Genomic DNA, 15,353 nt, shown 5'->3' with positions numbered 1-15,353 from the left:
AAAAGTAAAGAAGACTCCTGAATTCTGATCTTGAATCACAATGCACAAAATAAGTTATAAAAGACAAAGAGACAAAATTATAATTGCTGGTTAACAATGTTTTTATATAGATACATCTCTGTTCTCTTTTTGCTTATAGTGCTGCAGTTAGGAATTTATTACAACTAAATGCTTAAATTATAATTTGGATAATAGAATTTTTAGGACTACTGTTGTGATATATATATATATATATACACACACATATATAAACAAATATATATACAAAAATACATATATATATCCATATATACTCATATATGTCTCCAGTATTTTTGCTATAAGTAAAATAGTCAACTTTCTAATTTTTTAATATTAGAATAGTGGAATGACTGATAAAGAATTTGTTAAAATTTGTGACTAAGAGCTCACAAATTTATGAAGTTTTACTCCTTTAAAGGCATTCCATGCCCAAATTAAAACATTCAATGTGGTGTCAGAAAAGAAACTGACATAGGCCATTAATTACAGGTAATTAAACAAATAGCATAAGCATTTGTCATTGAGTCCAAAGACTTATGTTAGAGAGATAGTTCTAACTCAATCACCATAGCCAGAGCCTTGGAATGACACCTCTACAGCAAGTGTAATCATTTTGAAGAAATATGGTTGCCATTTAGATGATGTCTTTGCACTAGGGAGTCACATATTAAAGATTGGGGGTGGGGAGAAGGTACGCTAGTTTCTAGTGAAATACCATTCTATAGCTTTATCATTATTTCTTCCTGTTCTGAGAAAAAAACTGCATTTTTCAGCTAGGCACCAAAAACTCTGGGAAACAGTCAATCTGTATTCACAGAGAAGGCTGTAGAATTGTCAGTCCCAATCAAGAGATGAGTCCAGTAGACAGAGGCAAGGCTCTCTGAGTTCTCTTGATGCATGTATATATGCCACATGAGAACAAGTGGCTGGAGTCATCATAGGAGTCAACAAAGTTGAACTTGATAAATTTATAAATTAGGGGGCAGCTGGGTGGCTCAGTCATTAAGTGTCTGCCTTCAGCTCAGGTCATGATCCCAGGGTCCTGGGATCAAGCCCCGCATCAGGCTCCCTGCTGGGTGGGAAGCCTGCTTCTCCTTCTCCCACTCCCCCTGCTTGTGTTCCTTCTCTCGCTTTGTCTCTCTCTGTCAAATGAATAAATAAAATCTTAAAAAAAATGTATAAATTAGAATCATCGGGGCCCCTGTGTGGCTTAGTCAGTTAAGTGTCTGACTCTTGATTTCACCTCAGGTCATGATCTTGGGGTCCTGAGATCAAGCTCCATGTCGGGTTCCCTGCTGGGCTCCCTGCTAAGTGTGGAGCCCGCTTGGGATTCTCTCTCCCTCTGCCCCTCCTCTCCCTGCTTGCACTTGTTGTTGTTTTGAGAGAAAGAGCACAACAACAAAAGAATTATCTACAAGGACTAGTTTGCTTTTGCATGCTACAGCACCTCAGAATTTTGCCAATCTATTCTAGGGTAATCCCAATTATGACTAAATGAGATCTTCCTTTTAGAGCTTTGCAGCTTTTTCCTAATAAATATAGATTTATGAAAGAAAAATTTATTGTGCATATGTTAGAGTTCCCCAAACCAACAGAATGTGTTTACAGAGAGGGAGATTATTTTAAGGAATTGAGTTATTTAATAGTAAAGCCTTGGTAGATCCAAAATCTGTTCAGTAGAGCAGCAGGCTGGAGACCCAGGGAAGGGGTGAAACTTGATTCCAAAGGCAGACTGCTGAAACTCCTTCTTGATCAAGGGAGAGTCAGTTTTTGTTCTATCAAGGCCTTTAACTGATTGTATAAGGCCCACCCACTTTATAGAAAGTAATCTGCTTTACTCAAAGTCTACTGATTTAAATGTTAATCTCATCCATCCAAAAACACCTTCACAGAAACATTCAGAATAATGTTTGACCAAATTTCTGGGCACTGTGGTCCAGCCAAGTTGACACATAAGATTAACCATCATATTGAGATTATTTAAACATGGTCAGGCCTGCTCATATTAGCCCCTTAGTAAAAAACAGAAAATTTTCAGAAACAGACATAGGAGAAGGCAAAAACTAGTGAGTCGGGTGCCAAATAAGAGCTGGGCTAATTAGGGTATAGTAATATTTCTGTGATAAAGAACTAAAATTTAGATAGGGCTAACTTATCATGCTAAAAAGCTGAATTATGGTAGTAGATTTGACATTAAATTGTTTGATGTAGCTTTTCTGGAGCAGAAGAGGATAAAAATTCTGAAATTCCTTGTTTCAGATTTTCTTCAATTCAGTTGGATTCTTTAGCACTCATGGCCCCCTGACCTTTATCCCCACCTTAACTTTTTCTCCCTGCCCCATGCAAAAGAAGAGAACCCTAATGGGGTCACATGCATCTTTTTGCTTCTAAATCTTCTCACATGCTTCTGATGCTCATTATAGTTTGTGAATAGAATTGATTGCTACCCTCAAGTGCCATTTCATCCATTCTCTGAGGTTGGTTCCAGGCTTTTGAGAACATTGACCATAGGTCTCTATTTTTATTGTGAATATTATGGTTATTGTTTGCAAAAGAGATGTGCTGTGATTCTTAACAGTGATCCAATAGTCTTCATAAAATATACATAAATGTCTCCATGAAAACAGTGAATTAGCAATCATATTTCTATCTCACTTTAACTATATGCAGATTAGTTTTTTTAAAAAAAGAAATATTTGAAGAATTACCCATAGAATTGTCCCAACCCTATTCCTCCCTCATCCTCATAATCAACACTCCCCACCAAAATACGGTATCTTATCTGTTTTGTTTTGTTTTTTCCTGGATTTTCAGACAACCAGCTATCCATTTTTTTCTTGAGCCAGTGACTAGGAGGAGAGATATTTATCTTATCAATTATTTTGGGTATATATTTGGACTTAGATGCTTGATAATAATTTTGTAATTAGTCAAGGCACAAGCTGAAACAGATGTTATTTCAAAGGAATATGCAGCTAGGAGACAAGTGCTAAATAAGCAGTTAAGTTACACATAACTGTATCAAAGGACAGATCTTATTTTACAGAATTAAACTGAACAGGTGGATCCCTTTCTCAATGCCTATAAAATTCTATGTACTTATAGTTTCACCCCTAATAAATCTGTTTGAAAAGTTCAGTCTATCCTTTCTTTCCTGAGTAGCAGGCAATTTTTAGTACCAAAACAGTCTGATCAAGACAGTGTATACTCTTTGAATAGATTATACTACATTTATCATTATGTCAATATTTACCAAGTAAAAGTGATAGAAATTGTTTTTGGAAAGCAGATTCAGTATAATCTCTTTTTGAATAAATTTCTATGAAATCCTATTTTACCCTAGTTATAATGAGTCCATTTAAAGTTTAGCAAAAATTCACAGTACTTTACAAATCCAATCAGTTTAAACCTCCTAATCATGCCATAAAAGACATATTGAAAGATACAATATATATAAAAAAAAATTCTTCACAACTCTCAAGCTTATGACCTTAGCAGCTGAGGAAGAAATTGAGAAAAAAATATATAGCTTTCATTATCTCCCTTGTGTTCCAGTTTAATAAATAGCTAGTCCTCCATTTAACCAAAGAGGATAATCCTCTAATGCCTAATGCTGTTACTGAATATTTACTAAAATATTCCCCTGCCAAACAACAATAGGAAGAAAAACCCTGTTTCCTGATAAGTTATCTCAGGTACAAAGTGTCACCATTATTTATATTTTATGAATAAAAGTGCAGAAATCTGTTTTAAGCAAACTATATTTTCTGGAAGGGTTGAATTTAAAAGTATTTTCATTGACTGGAATTATTTTACTAAATAATATTTTAATTCAAAGATTTGAAAGACTAGAGTACAAGTAAAATGTAAACAATTGGAAAATGGTAAAATATTTGAATTCTTATGGAGCCAAGGGTATTTGTCAGGTTAGTAATCTACTGGCAGGAAATGGTGGGAGGGGAGGAGATACAGAGATAAGCATGTGAGAACCATCTTGTCTAGATCCTTGATAGAGTGTTATCCATGGCTAAGCACTTATTATAAATGCAGAATCACAAGCTTCAAACAAGATTTACTGAATTCTAATCTTTAATTTAATAAGATCCTTAATTCATAGAAACATTAATGTCTGAGAAGCACTGACCTCTGTGATAATTTAATCTAGAGCAAACCTTGGTTGATGGGGCTTTTATAATGAGTTTTGACTTTTTATGGTGTACAAAGCCCAATATACTGAAATGATTTTGACGTATTGATTGGTCATAGCTCACAAACAGTGCAATAAACAACACACACAAGAATTTAAAATTTGTGCTAAATAACAATTAGTTAATTCTTCCAGTCATTCTGACTGAAAAGAGATGGACTAGAATACTGACAACATAAGAACTTGAATTATATAGTTCTGTGACAAATCCTTTATGATTTGAGAAGGTATACAAACACTTTGAATTTCAACTTTCTTTTCTATAATTTGGGGAATATAATGCCTAGTTTGTAAGATTGTTGAAGATTAAATTAGATAAATTGTGTAAATTTGTGAGGAAAGGCAGGAAGATGGCAGAGTAGGAGGATTCTGAGCTCACTTCACCCCATAGACACACTGAAATAACAACTGCATCTTAGCAACTAATTCTGAAAATGACCTGAAGACTGGCAAAACACACCTTCCACAGTTATTCATAGAGAGAAGACTACGTCTAAAAGGGTAGGAGTGGCAGAGATGTGATTGGGAACCAAATCCTTGGGGAATCTAAGCATCAATAGGAGGGACATCACAAGCATGGAGAATCAAGAGGAGCAGACCCCACACCAGGTACTGCTAGCACTGGGGAACCACACTGGGAAGACAAGTCCCTATAAGATCTGACTTTGAAAACCAGATGGATTTAACTTGAGGAGCTTTAAAAATCAGTGTGCTTAACTCTAGGAGAGCTGGAAGGCAGTAGGAAACTGAGTACCTGAACTTAAAGAGCCAGCACGATAAATAACTTGGGGCATGACACAGCATAGAAGCAACAGTTTGAAAAGTACCTGGGGTATACATAAAAAAATTATGGACTGGTATTAGAACATGCCCTGGAGGGGTATGGACCTTCAGGAGACCTCTCCAGGATCAAAAGTGTTGGCAGGTGCCATTTCTCTTTTTCTCCCCCAGTCTAGATAGCCAGATTCTTGAAATAACCAGTTCTGATATTCTCCATCTACCTTGCTAAAACCACATGCCTTGCCCAAGTGTTCCCCTGTAGAGCCACCCCATACAACCTGCCTGCCTCCGCAGGCATCCCTCTAAAGCAGCTCCTGCTCTGGTGCATCCTACAGGCAACCCCAGCAGGGACCTGTGCCACTCCAAAGTAACTCCTGGCCTGGAGAGGGCAAGAGATAACCCCATGCACCAGTGCACCGACAGTTGCCAGGCCTCATAACTGGCTACACAGGGAGCAAGCCCTGCACTTCAGTGTACTTGCAGCTATGGCAGAGAAGGTAATTATGGACAGATAGTCTGCTACTGGCCCCACCCACCAATGACAGTCTCTCAATTGGCCATGCAGGGAGCATACCCTGCCCTTCAGTGCACCTGCAGCTGTGGAGGTGACTAATTGCAGACACTAGTCTGACTGCCAGCAACGCCCTCCAATAAGCCTGTGGTGGCCTCAAACAAGGCCTCAACAGCACAAGAACCAAACCCTGCCTATTGTGCCCATAGCAGGCAAAGCAGTCATTGCAGCCATTGGGCTGAAGGCAATTATGGCTTAGCCACAACAATAGGGCATAAGTAGCCCACACCGGGGATATCCCTGGAGCTTCTCATTCTGGTACCCAGGACCAGGGGGCACTGCAGGGCACTACAGGACCTCTTCTACACAGAGCAACTTCTTTCAAGACCAAGAGATATAGCTCACCTCCCTAATACATAGAAACAGAGGGTGAGACAAAATGAAGAAACAGAGGAATGTGCCCCAAATGAAAGAACAAGACAAAATCACAGTAAAAGAGCTAAATGAAAGGAAGATTAAAAAAATGCTTGATAAAGAATTCAAAGTAAAGTTCAAAAAGATACTTGCTGGACCTGAGATAAGAGTGAATGAACTCAGTGAGAACTTCAACAGAGACATAAAAAATAAAGAAGAACCAGACAGAGCTGAAGAATTCAATAACTGAAGTAAAACGCACACTAGAGGGAAGCAACAGCCAATTAGAAGATGCAGAAGAATGGGTTGGCTTAATGGAAGACAGGCAATAAAAAGCAACCAAGCTGAACAGCAAACAAAAAAAAGAACAATAAAAAATGAGACTAGGTTAAGGGTAACTCAGCAACATCATCAAGCATAATATTTGCATTATAGGTATCCCAGAAGAAGAGAAAGAGAAGAAGGCAGAAAACTTATTTGAAGAAATAATAGCTGAAAACTTTCCAGTCTGGGGAAGGAAACAGACAGCCAGGTCTAGGAAGTACAGACATACCTCTAACAAATAAACCCAAAGAGACACATAATAATTAAAATAGCAAAAAGTAATTCAAGAGAGAATTTTAAAAGCAGCAAGAGAAAAGAAAGCAGGTACATACAAGGGAAACCTCATAAGGCTATCATCTGATTTTACAACAGAAATTTTGCAGGCCAGAAGAAAGTGACATGTTGCATTCAAGGTGTTGAAAGAAAAAACCCACAACCAAGAATACTCTAGCTAGCAAGGTTATCATTCAGACTAGGAGAGATGAAGAGTTTCTTAAAGCAGTTTATCACCACTAAAACAGTCATTTGAGAAATTTAAAAGGGATTCTTTTAAGTAAAAACAAAAAGCCATAACTAGAAGAAAATTATGAATGAAAATTCAGATAAAAACAAACATATAGTAAAGGTAATAGATTAATCACATATTAATCCAGTATAGAGGTTGAAACACAAAAGTAGTAAAATCAATTATATCTACAAAAATTAGGTCAGTGGCACACAAAATAAAAAAAATATATATAAAATATGATATATACATAAAATGTGGCAAGGGAGTAAAAATTTAGTGCTTTATAGAATGTGTTCAATCTTAAGCAATCATCAACTTATTATAGCCTGCTATACTCATAACATGTTATATAAGAACCCAGTTGTAACCAGAAATAAAAAACCTATAATAGACACACAAAAAATTGAGAGAAATCCAAGCATAACACTAATAAAAGTCATCAAATCACAAGGGAAGAGAAGAAGGACAAGAATTCGAAAACAACTAGAGAACAATGAACAAAATGGCAAATCAATTTGGCAAAACAAAATTAATTACCTTAAATGTAAATGGACTGTATGTTCTGATCAAAAGACAAAAGGTAACTGAATGTATAAAAATCAAGACCCATCTATATGCTCCTGACAGAGACTCACTTCATACCTAAAGACATATGGAGATGGAAAGTGAAGAGATGGAAAAGGATATTCTATGCAAATGGAAGTGGGGTCAGGGGAAGACAGGTTAACAGTACTTATACCAGACAAAATAGACTTTAAAACAAAGACCATAGCAAAAGATAAAGAAGAGCATTACATGATGATAAAGGGATTAAAATTCTCAACAAAGTGGGTTTAGAGGGAATATACCTCAATATAATAAAGGCCCTATATTAAAAATCTACTGCTAATGACATGGATGGAACTGGAGGGTGTTATGCTGAGCGAAATGAGTCAATCAGAGAAAGACATGTATCATATGACCTCACTGATATGACGAATTCTTAATCTCAGGAAACAAACTGAGGGTTGCTGGAGTGGGGGGTGGGGTGGGAGGGATGGGGTGGCTGGGTGATAGACACTGGGGAGGGTATGTGCTATGGTGAGCGCTGTGAATTGTGCAAGACTGTTGAATCACAGATCTATACCTCTGAAACAAATAATACATTATATGTTAAGAATAAGAAAAAAAAAAAGAAGATAGCAGGAGGGGAAGAATGAAGGGGGGGAAATCGGAGGGGGAGATGAACCATGAGAGATGATGAACTCTGAAAAACAAACTGAGGGTTCTAGAGGGGAGAGGCGTGGGAGGATGGGTTAGCCTGGTGATGGGTATTAAAGAGGGCACGTTCTGCATGGAGCACTGGGTGTTATACACAAACAATGAATCATGGAACACTACATCAAAAACTAATAGATGTAATGTATGGTGATTAACATAACAATAAAAAATTTTAGAAAAATCTGCTGCTAGCGTTAAACTACATGGTGAAAAACTGAGAGCTTTTCCTCTAAGATCAAGAATAAGACAAGGATGTCCACTCTCACCTCTTTCATTCAACATAGTACTAGAAATCCTACCTACAGCAATCAGACAAGAAAAAGAAACAAAAGTCATCCAGGGCACCTGGGTGGCTCAGTCAGTTGAGCAGCTGACCTTTGATTTTGGCTCAGGTCATGATCTCAGCATCCTGGGATTGAGCCCGACATGGGCTCCATGCTCAGCAGGGAGTCTTCTTCAGGATTCTCTCTCTCCTTCTTCCCCGCCCCTTATTCTCTCACTTTCTCTCAAATAAATAAGTAAATCTTTTTAAAAAAGAAAATCATCCAAATTGGTGTGGAATAAGTAAAACTCATAACTTGAAGGTGACATGATACTATATATAGAAAACTCTAAAGACTACCAAAAACACTATTAGAAGTAATAAACATATTCCATAAAGTTGCAGCATACAAAAATGAAATAGCAGAAAGAGAAATTAAAAATCTCATTTACAATGGCACCAAAAAGAATAAAATACCTAGGAATAAATTTAACCAAGGAGGTGAAAGACCTGTACTCTGAAAACTGTAAGACAATTATGAAAGTAACTGAAGACAATACAAATGGAAAAATAATCATAGATTAGAAGAATAATGTTAAAATGTCCACACTACCCAAAGCAATCTACAAATCTAACACCATCAGTATGAAAATACTAATCGCATTTTTCACAGTAGCAGAACAAATAATCCTTACATTTGTATAGAACAACAGAAGACATGCAATAACCAAAGCAATCTTGAGAAAGAACAAAGTTGGAGGTATCACAATCCCAGATTTCAAGATACACTAGAAAGATAGAGTATAGAATACAGTATGGTACTGGCACAAAAATAAGCACATAGATCAATGGAACAAGATAGAGAGCCCAGAAATAAACCCAAGATTATATGGTCAATTAAACTACAACAAAGGAGACAAGAATATTCAATGCATAATAGACAGTCTCTTCAACAAATGGTGTTGGGAAAATTGGAGAGTTACATGGTGAAAAGAATGATACTGGACCACTTTCTTACACCATACACAAAAATAAACTCAAAATGAATTAAAGACCTAAATTTGAGACCTGAAACCATAAAACTCCTAGAGGAGGATGTAGGCAGTAATCTCTTGGATGTTGATCTTTGCAACAGATCTATGGATATATGTCGTCAGCAAGGGAAACAAAAGCAAAAATAAACTATTGGGGTTATACCAAAATAAAAAGCTATGTACTACAAAGGAAACCACCAACAGAACAAAAAGGCAACATACTTAATGGGAGAAAATGTTTTGCAAATCATATATTTGACAAGGAGTTAATACCCAACTCAACACCAATAAAATAATTCAATTAAAATATGGGTAGAGGACCTGAATAGGCATTTTTCCAAAGATGACATGTACGAGGCCAACAGACACATGAAAAGATGCTCAATATCACTTATCAGGGAAACACAAATCAAAACCACAGTGAGATATCACTTCACACCAGTCAAATGGCTAGTATCAAAAAGACAGAAACAAGTGTAGACAAGAATGTAGAGAAAAGAGAACCCTTGTGCACTGTTGGTGGGAATGTAAATTGGGACAACTACTGTAGAAAACAGTATGGAGGTTCCTCAGGAAATCAAAAACAGAAATACCATATGATGCAGTAATCCCACTGCTGGGCATTTGTCCAAAGAAAACAAAAACAATAATTTGAAAAGATATATGTACCCCTATGTTTCTTGCAGCATTATTTACAACAGCCAAAATATACAAGGAACCCAAGTGTCCCTCAGTAGATGAATGGATAAGGAAGATATGGGGTACGTACACACACACACACACACACACACACACACTCTCTCTCTCTCTCTCTCTCTCTCTCTCTCTCAATGGAATATTACTCAGCCATAAAAAAATGAGATTTTGCCATTTGTAACAACATAGATAGATCTAGAGAGTATTCTGCTAAGTGAAACAAGTCAGAGAAAAGCAAATGCCATACGATTTCACTTATATGTGGCAACTAAAAAAAAACAAAAAAAAAAAAACCCCAAAACACTAAATAGATTCGTAAATACAGAAAACAAACAGTTCCCAGAGGGGAAGTGGGTGGGGGAGATGGGCTAAATAGACAAAAGGGATTAAGATGTACAAACTTCCAGTTATAAAATAAATAAGTCATGGAAATGAAAAGTAGAGCTTAGAGAATATAGTCAACAATATTGTAATAATGTTGTATGGTGACAAATGGTGAAATGGTGACTATACTTATGGTGAGCACTGAGTAATGCATGGAACTGCTGAATCAATATGTTGTACTCCTGATATTAATGTAACATAATATGTTAAGTATACTTCAATAAAAATAAGAGAAAATAATTGTGTAAATTTCTTGGTATAAATCTGGATATATATATTTGAGTTTCCTAAGTATATGTATAGCCTATATAGTTGTGTATATTTGCATATATACATATGTAATACATATGTATATTTTAGATATGTATAATTTATATATATCTTATGTATAATTTATATATATATCCTATAGTAATGTGATATATATATAAAGGATATCTACATACATACACATTTATATATATTCTATATAGTTGGTTTTATATGCATATTCTATAGTTATATATGCACGTGCACATATAACTATACACATACATATGTATGTATTTGTGTGTGTGTATAATTCTCCAGAGCCAATACCTTTTGACCTATTCAATTTTTTTTTTAAAGATTTTATTTATTTATTTATTTGAGAGAGCGAGATTGAGAGAGAGAGAGCGCACATGAGAGGGGGAAGGTCAGAGGGAGAAGCAGACTCCCTGCTGAGCAGGGAGCCCGACGTGGGACTCGATCCTGGGACTCCAGGATCATGACCTGAGCCGAAGGCAGTCGCTTAACCGACAGAGCCACCCAGGCACCCTTGACCTATTCAATTTATAGCCTATTGGCTCCACTCTCTAGAATCCCCTTTTTTGATAACAATCCTACCTGATTTTAGAAGTCAAAGAAAAATGACAATTTCCTCCAATGAAAAGTTCTCTCTCAAACTTATATTAATACACACACCAACCTCCTAATATTTTCTTCCTCTACCTCATATTGACGATTATATTCGTTTGTATTTATCTGTATGGTGAAGTTATGTTTCTTCCCCAAATATTGTAGCCTAAAGATAGAAAAAAAACCTTCTACTTCAGTTATCTGTGCCATGTGATAAACCACCTTAAAATTTAATAGCATCAAACAAGGCTTCTTTTGACTGTCTATATTTCAATGGGTTGGACATTTGGGCAAAGCTACTCTCAAGGTTCTTTTCATTTGATTTTGATGATTTTGATTGAATGGAAACATCTGATATGTCTTCTATGTGGCTACATTCAGTCTGAGGATGGCCTAAATGAAAGGGCTCAGAAATCCTCCCCTATGTGTCTGAGGGCTTGGTGTGGTCAACTGGGGCACCTCATTTCTCTTGCACATGGTCTCTTTTCAGGTGTTTTCCCATCTATCGGAACTGTCCATCTCCTCTCCCTGAGAAGAATTTGGATCTCTCTTTTTATATAGTATGGTTCCTGATTCTATTAGCTAGGCTTCCAAGATGAAAAAGGAAAAACTGCTGCGCCTTTTTAATGTTTAGGGCCAGAATTGAATGGCATCATTTCTTTTACATTCAAATGGTAAAAGGATGTCAAAGGGTCAGTAGAAATTCAAGGTGAGGAAAGTACTACAAGGCATGAATACTGGGAGGTGCAGTTCCTGTGGATTACAAATACAACATACCGCACAAATACTTAATGGCATAATAAGAGTTGAATCATGCTTTTAGACAACGAAAACTTACATAAGGAAATGTGAACTAAAATTGGAAGGAGGTGATAACAGAAGACCTGTCATTTAGTTTAAATTAATCCAACATACCTTGATGAGCTATATTGAGGGTAATATTAATTGGTACAGAGCTCATTAGAGTTCCAGAATATTATAGAAAAAAATAGTATGTGGCTAGTTTACAGAAACCTAGAACTCTTTTTTTATCTCAAATTGTCCAGGACCCATTATGGAATAGGTCATGTATTTCCTAAATGTAGTCTGTATTACTTTAATCCTGCAAAACCCTCCTTATATATATATTTTAAGAAAGTATGGAGGAAATCAATGGTGAAATAAATGTAAAACAATGTGTACTGTATTTATCTCACATCAGCATATTTTAATTTTTTTTTTTTTTAAGATTTTATTTATTTGCGAGAGAGAGAATGAGAGACAGAGAGCATGAGAGGGAGGAGGGTCAGAGGGAGAAGCAGACTCCCCGCCGAGCAGGGAGCCCAATGCGGGACTCCATCCCGGGACTCCAGGATCATGACCTGAGCCGAAGGCAGTCGCTTAACCGACTGAGCCACTCAGGCGCCCTCACATCAGCATATTTTAAAAAAGCATTTACATCAGTGATGAGAACCCATTAACATTTGTTTAACCTGGCATTCCCAAGACATTTTTCCTCCCAAAAAACAACACTGCAACCTAAAGAAAATACTTGGGAAAATGCTAGAATAGTTTCTATACTAAAATCAACCTAAGAAATTCATTTTCACCAAGAGCTCTAGGATTTATACAAACTCTAAGATGTCAGAAATTATATTTTTCCTTGTTACTAGCTGGAGAATTTTTGTGACATGCATTAATAGTAATTCTTCCCATTTTGTGCTTTACCTTTTCCTCTTACTCCTATAAAATTTTCATTTTTATTTTAAAATAGATAAGTATAGATAACTGCAAAGTATCCTTCTTTGAGGGTCAAAAAATGGGTTCCATTTCCTGCTGCGCTCACCTGTTCCTCTGTATCCCATAGCGTTTCCTCAACAGGGAATTTCCTCTTGGCTCCTGCAATTGGCTATGCTCAGGAGCCAGAATGAATGTGGAGTACTAATAGGAATAGTTTACACTAGAATGTGCCCCAAAGATATTGTCAGACTGCAGGCCAGATCCCAGGATAATCTCTCATGCTGCCAATGTTTGCTTTCCAGCGATGACTTCATGAGAGCCGAAGCGGCCAGTGAGGCAGGGCAAGAGGAGGGATCTTAGACCTAGTGCCAGCTTGCTATGCTCCTTCACTCTTGGTTTCTCCTAGTGCAAAATGCTTATTTTTGCTCCTCCTTCTCTGTTTTCTTCCAGAGCATGTGTGGGAGCTGTAGCCAAAAGAACCTTCCTATCTTAGTAAGGGAGAAGCTCTAGAGAAGACCCAGTAACTTGCCCATAGTCATATTTAATATAAAGTACTAATCATATATCTCCCTCAATGGTATAGGTACCATAGAAATTAAGAGACAAATTTCCCTACTGTCAGTTATTTTTCAACCCCATCATCATAACCATTATCAACTTTATTGCTGTTACCATGGCAACCAGCTAGGTGTCTACAATGTTATAAAAATCTATGATAATATATGTATATAAATATAGGTACATGCATATATATGTATATACATGATATATATACATATATATGCATATATGTAATATAGCATAGATTTTTACAACACAGGTACATATACACACATACAATAGTCTCAGTGTATTTAGAATAGCATATTGGTTTATACCACAAAGTTCAAGAAAAAGATACTTATGAGTCAATGTCCATTTTCATTTTTAACTTATTTATCTAATTGATGGTTTTGATTTCAATGATACCTCCTGCTCAAGTTCACATGCACTTATAAATTTAGCCAGTGTTAAATCATGATTTATAATCTCTGTGCTGAAGGTAAAATGTCTGAAAACACAGTAATAGGTGGAAAACAAGTTCAGAGTCAAGAAAGAGCACCATGAGCTATAAATGATGAAGGAACAGAAGGCTAGCTGAGGACAGGCAGTATCAATACTGATAATTTGCTGGATGCCTGAGCACAAAGAATTCTGGGACTGGTCAGCCAGTAAAAATAGCAGGAACTGGGAGCAGACTAGACACGTGAGAGTAGGAAAACTTAAGGTCCATGCTCAGAATATGGAGATGGCATTTGTAGGGTACTGCAAGCTGAGGATGTGGTGACATTATAAGTGAACTTCCTAGTCCCATTTCTTCAAAACACAGTGGGCCAGGCTCTGCATGTTCCACATGTGGGACCTCTTAAAGATGAAATTGCAGGAAGCCAGAGAAGACAAGAACAGGCTAAAAGAGGTCATGATGACATAAGTATTGAGAATTAACATCACCATGACATAGCCAACAGAAGAATGGAGGAAGATTCGTTTAAAGACACAAAGACATTTATGTATACCTGTAATGCAGAGGCTCCCTGGGTGGATAGCATTAATGACAGCTAAAATTCATTGAGGTCTTGCTTTTCCCAGACACTGAGTTAAGTATCTTAATTTTTATAGAAAATTCCTTTCACCAGCAAGGTAACTATTTTTTAATATCTTTTTATTTTATTTTTAAAGATTTTATTTATTTATTTGAGAGAGAGAATGAGATAGAGAGAGCGAGAGCGAGCATGAGAGGGGGAAGGGTCAGAGGGAGAAGCAGACTCCCTGCTGAGCAGGGAGCCCGACGCGGGACTCGATCCCGGGACTCTGGGATCAGGACCTGAGCCGAAGGCAGTCGCTTAACCAACTGAGCCACCCAGGTGCCCATCAGCAAGGTAACTATTAAGGCCTAGAGAAGTTAGGTCACCAAATGTCACAAAGTTACCAAAGATGGAGCCAGAGCAAATCATGTTTGTCAAACCCCAAAGCCCTTCTCCTAAACAGGATACCACATTGTCTCCCACAGATATTAATCTATAGGGCTGTGGGGAAATATAAGGAGTCTCTGGGTAGATATGCTCACACTGAGGTGACTGCAAATCACTCAAGTAGATAATTAGTGATAAAATTAGAGGTCATGGCTGCAGATGGGTAGTTAGAAATTTTACAAATAAGAGATTTTCATTGAAACCATGAGAATGATTTAAATCTCTAGTGGAAAGAAGATACAGAGAAAGGACAGAGGGTAAAAAAGAGAACGCTGGCACTATTTATATATAACTACTTAGAAGGTAAATTTAGAAATCATAAAAAAATCAAATATTTTTAAA

The sequence above is a fragment of the Mirounga angustirostris genome, unplaced genomic scaffold, assembly GCF_029215605.1.
Source record: "Mirounga angustirostris isolate CCGP_5_RB_7025 unplaced genomic scaffold, mMirAng1.0.hap1 SCAF_8, whole genome shotgun sequence".
In the NCBI taxonomy this organism is placed as follows: domain Eukaryota; kingdom Metazoa; phylum Chordata; class Mammalia; order Carnivora; family Phocidae; genus Mirounga; species Mirounga angustirostris.
Note: the sequence above shows the minus strand (reverse complement) of the source record.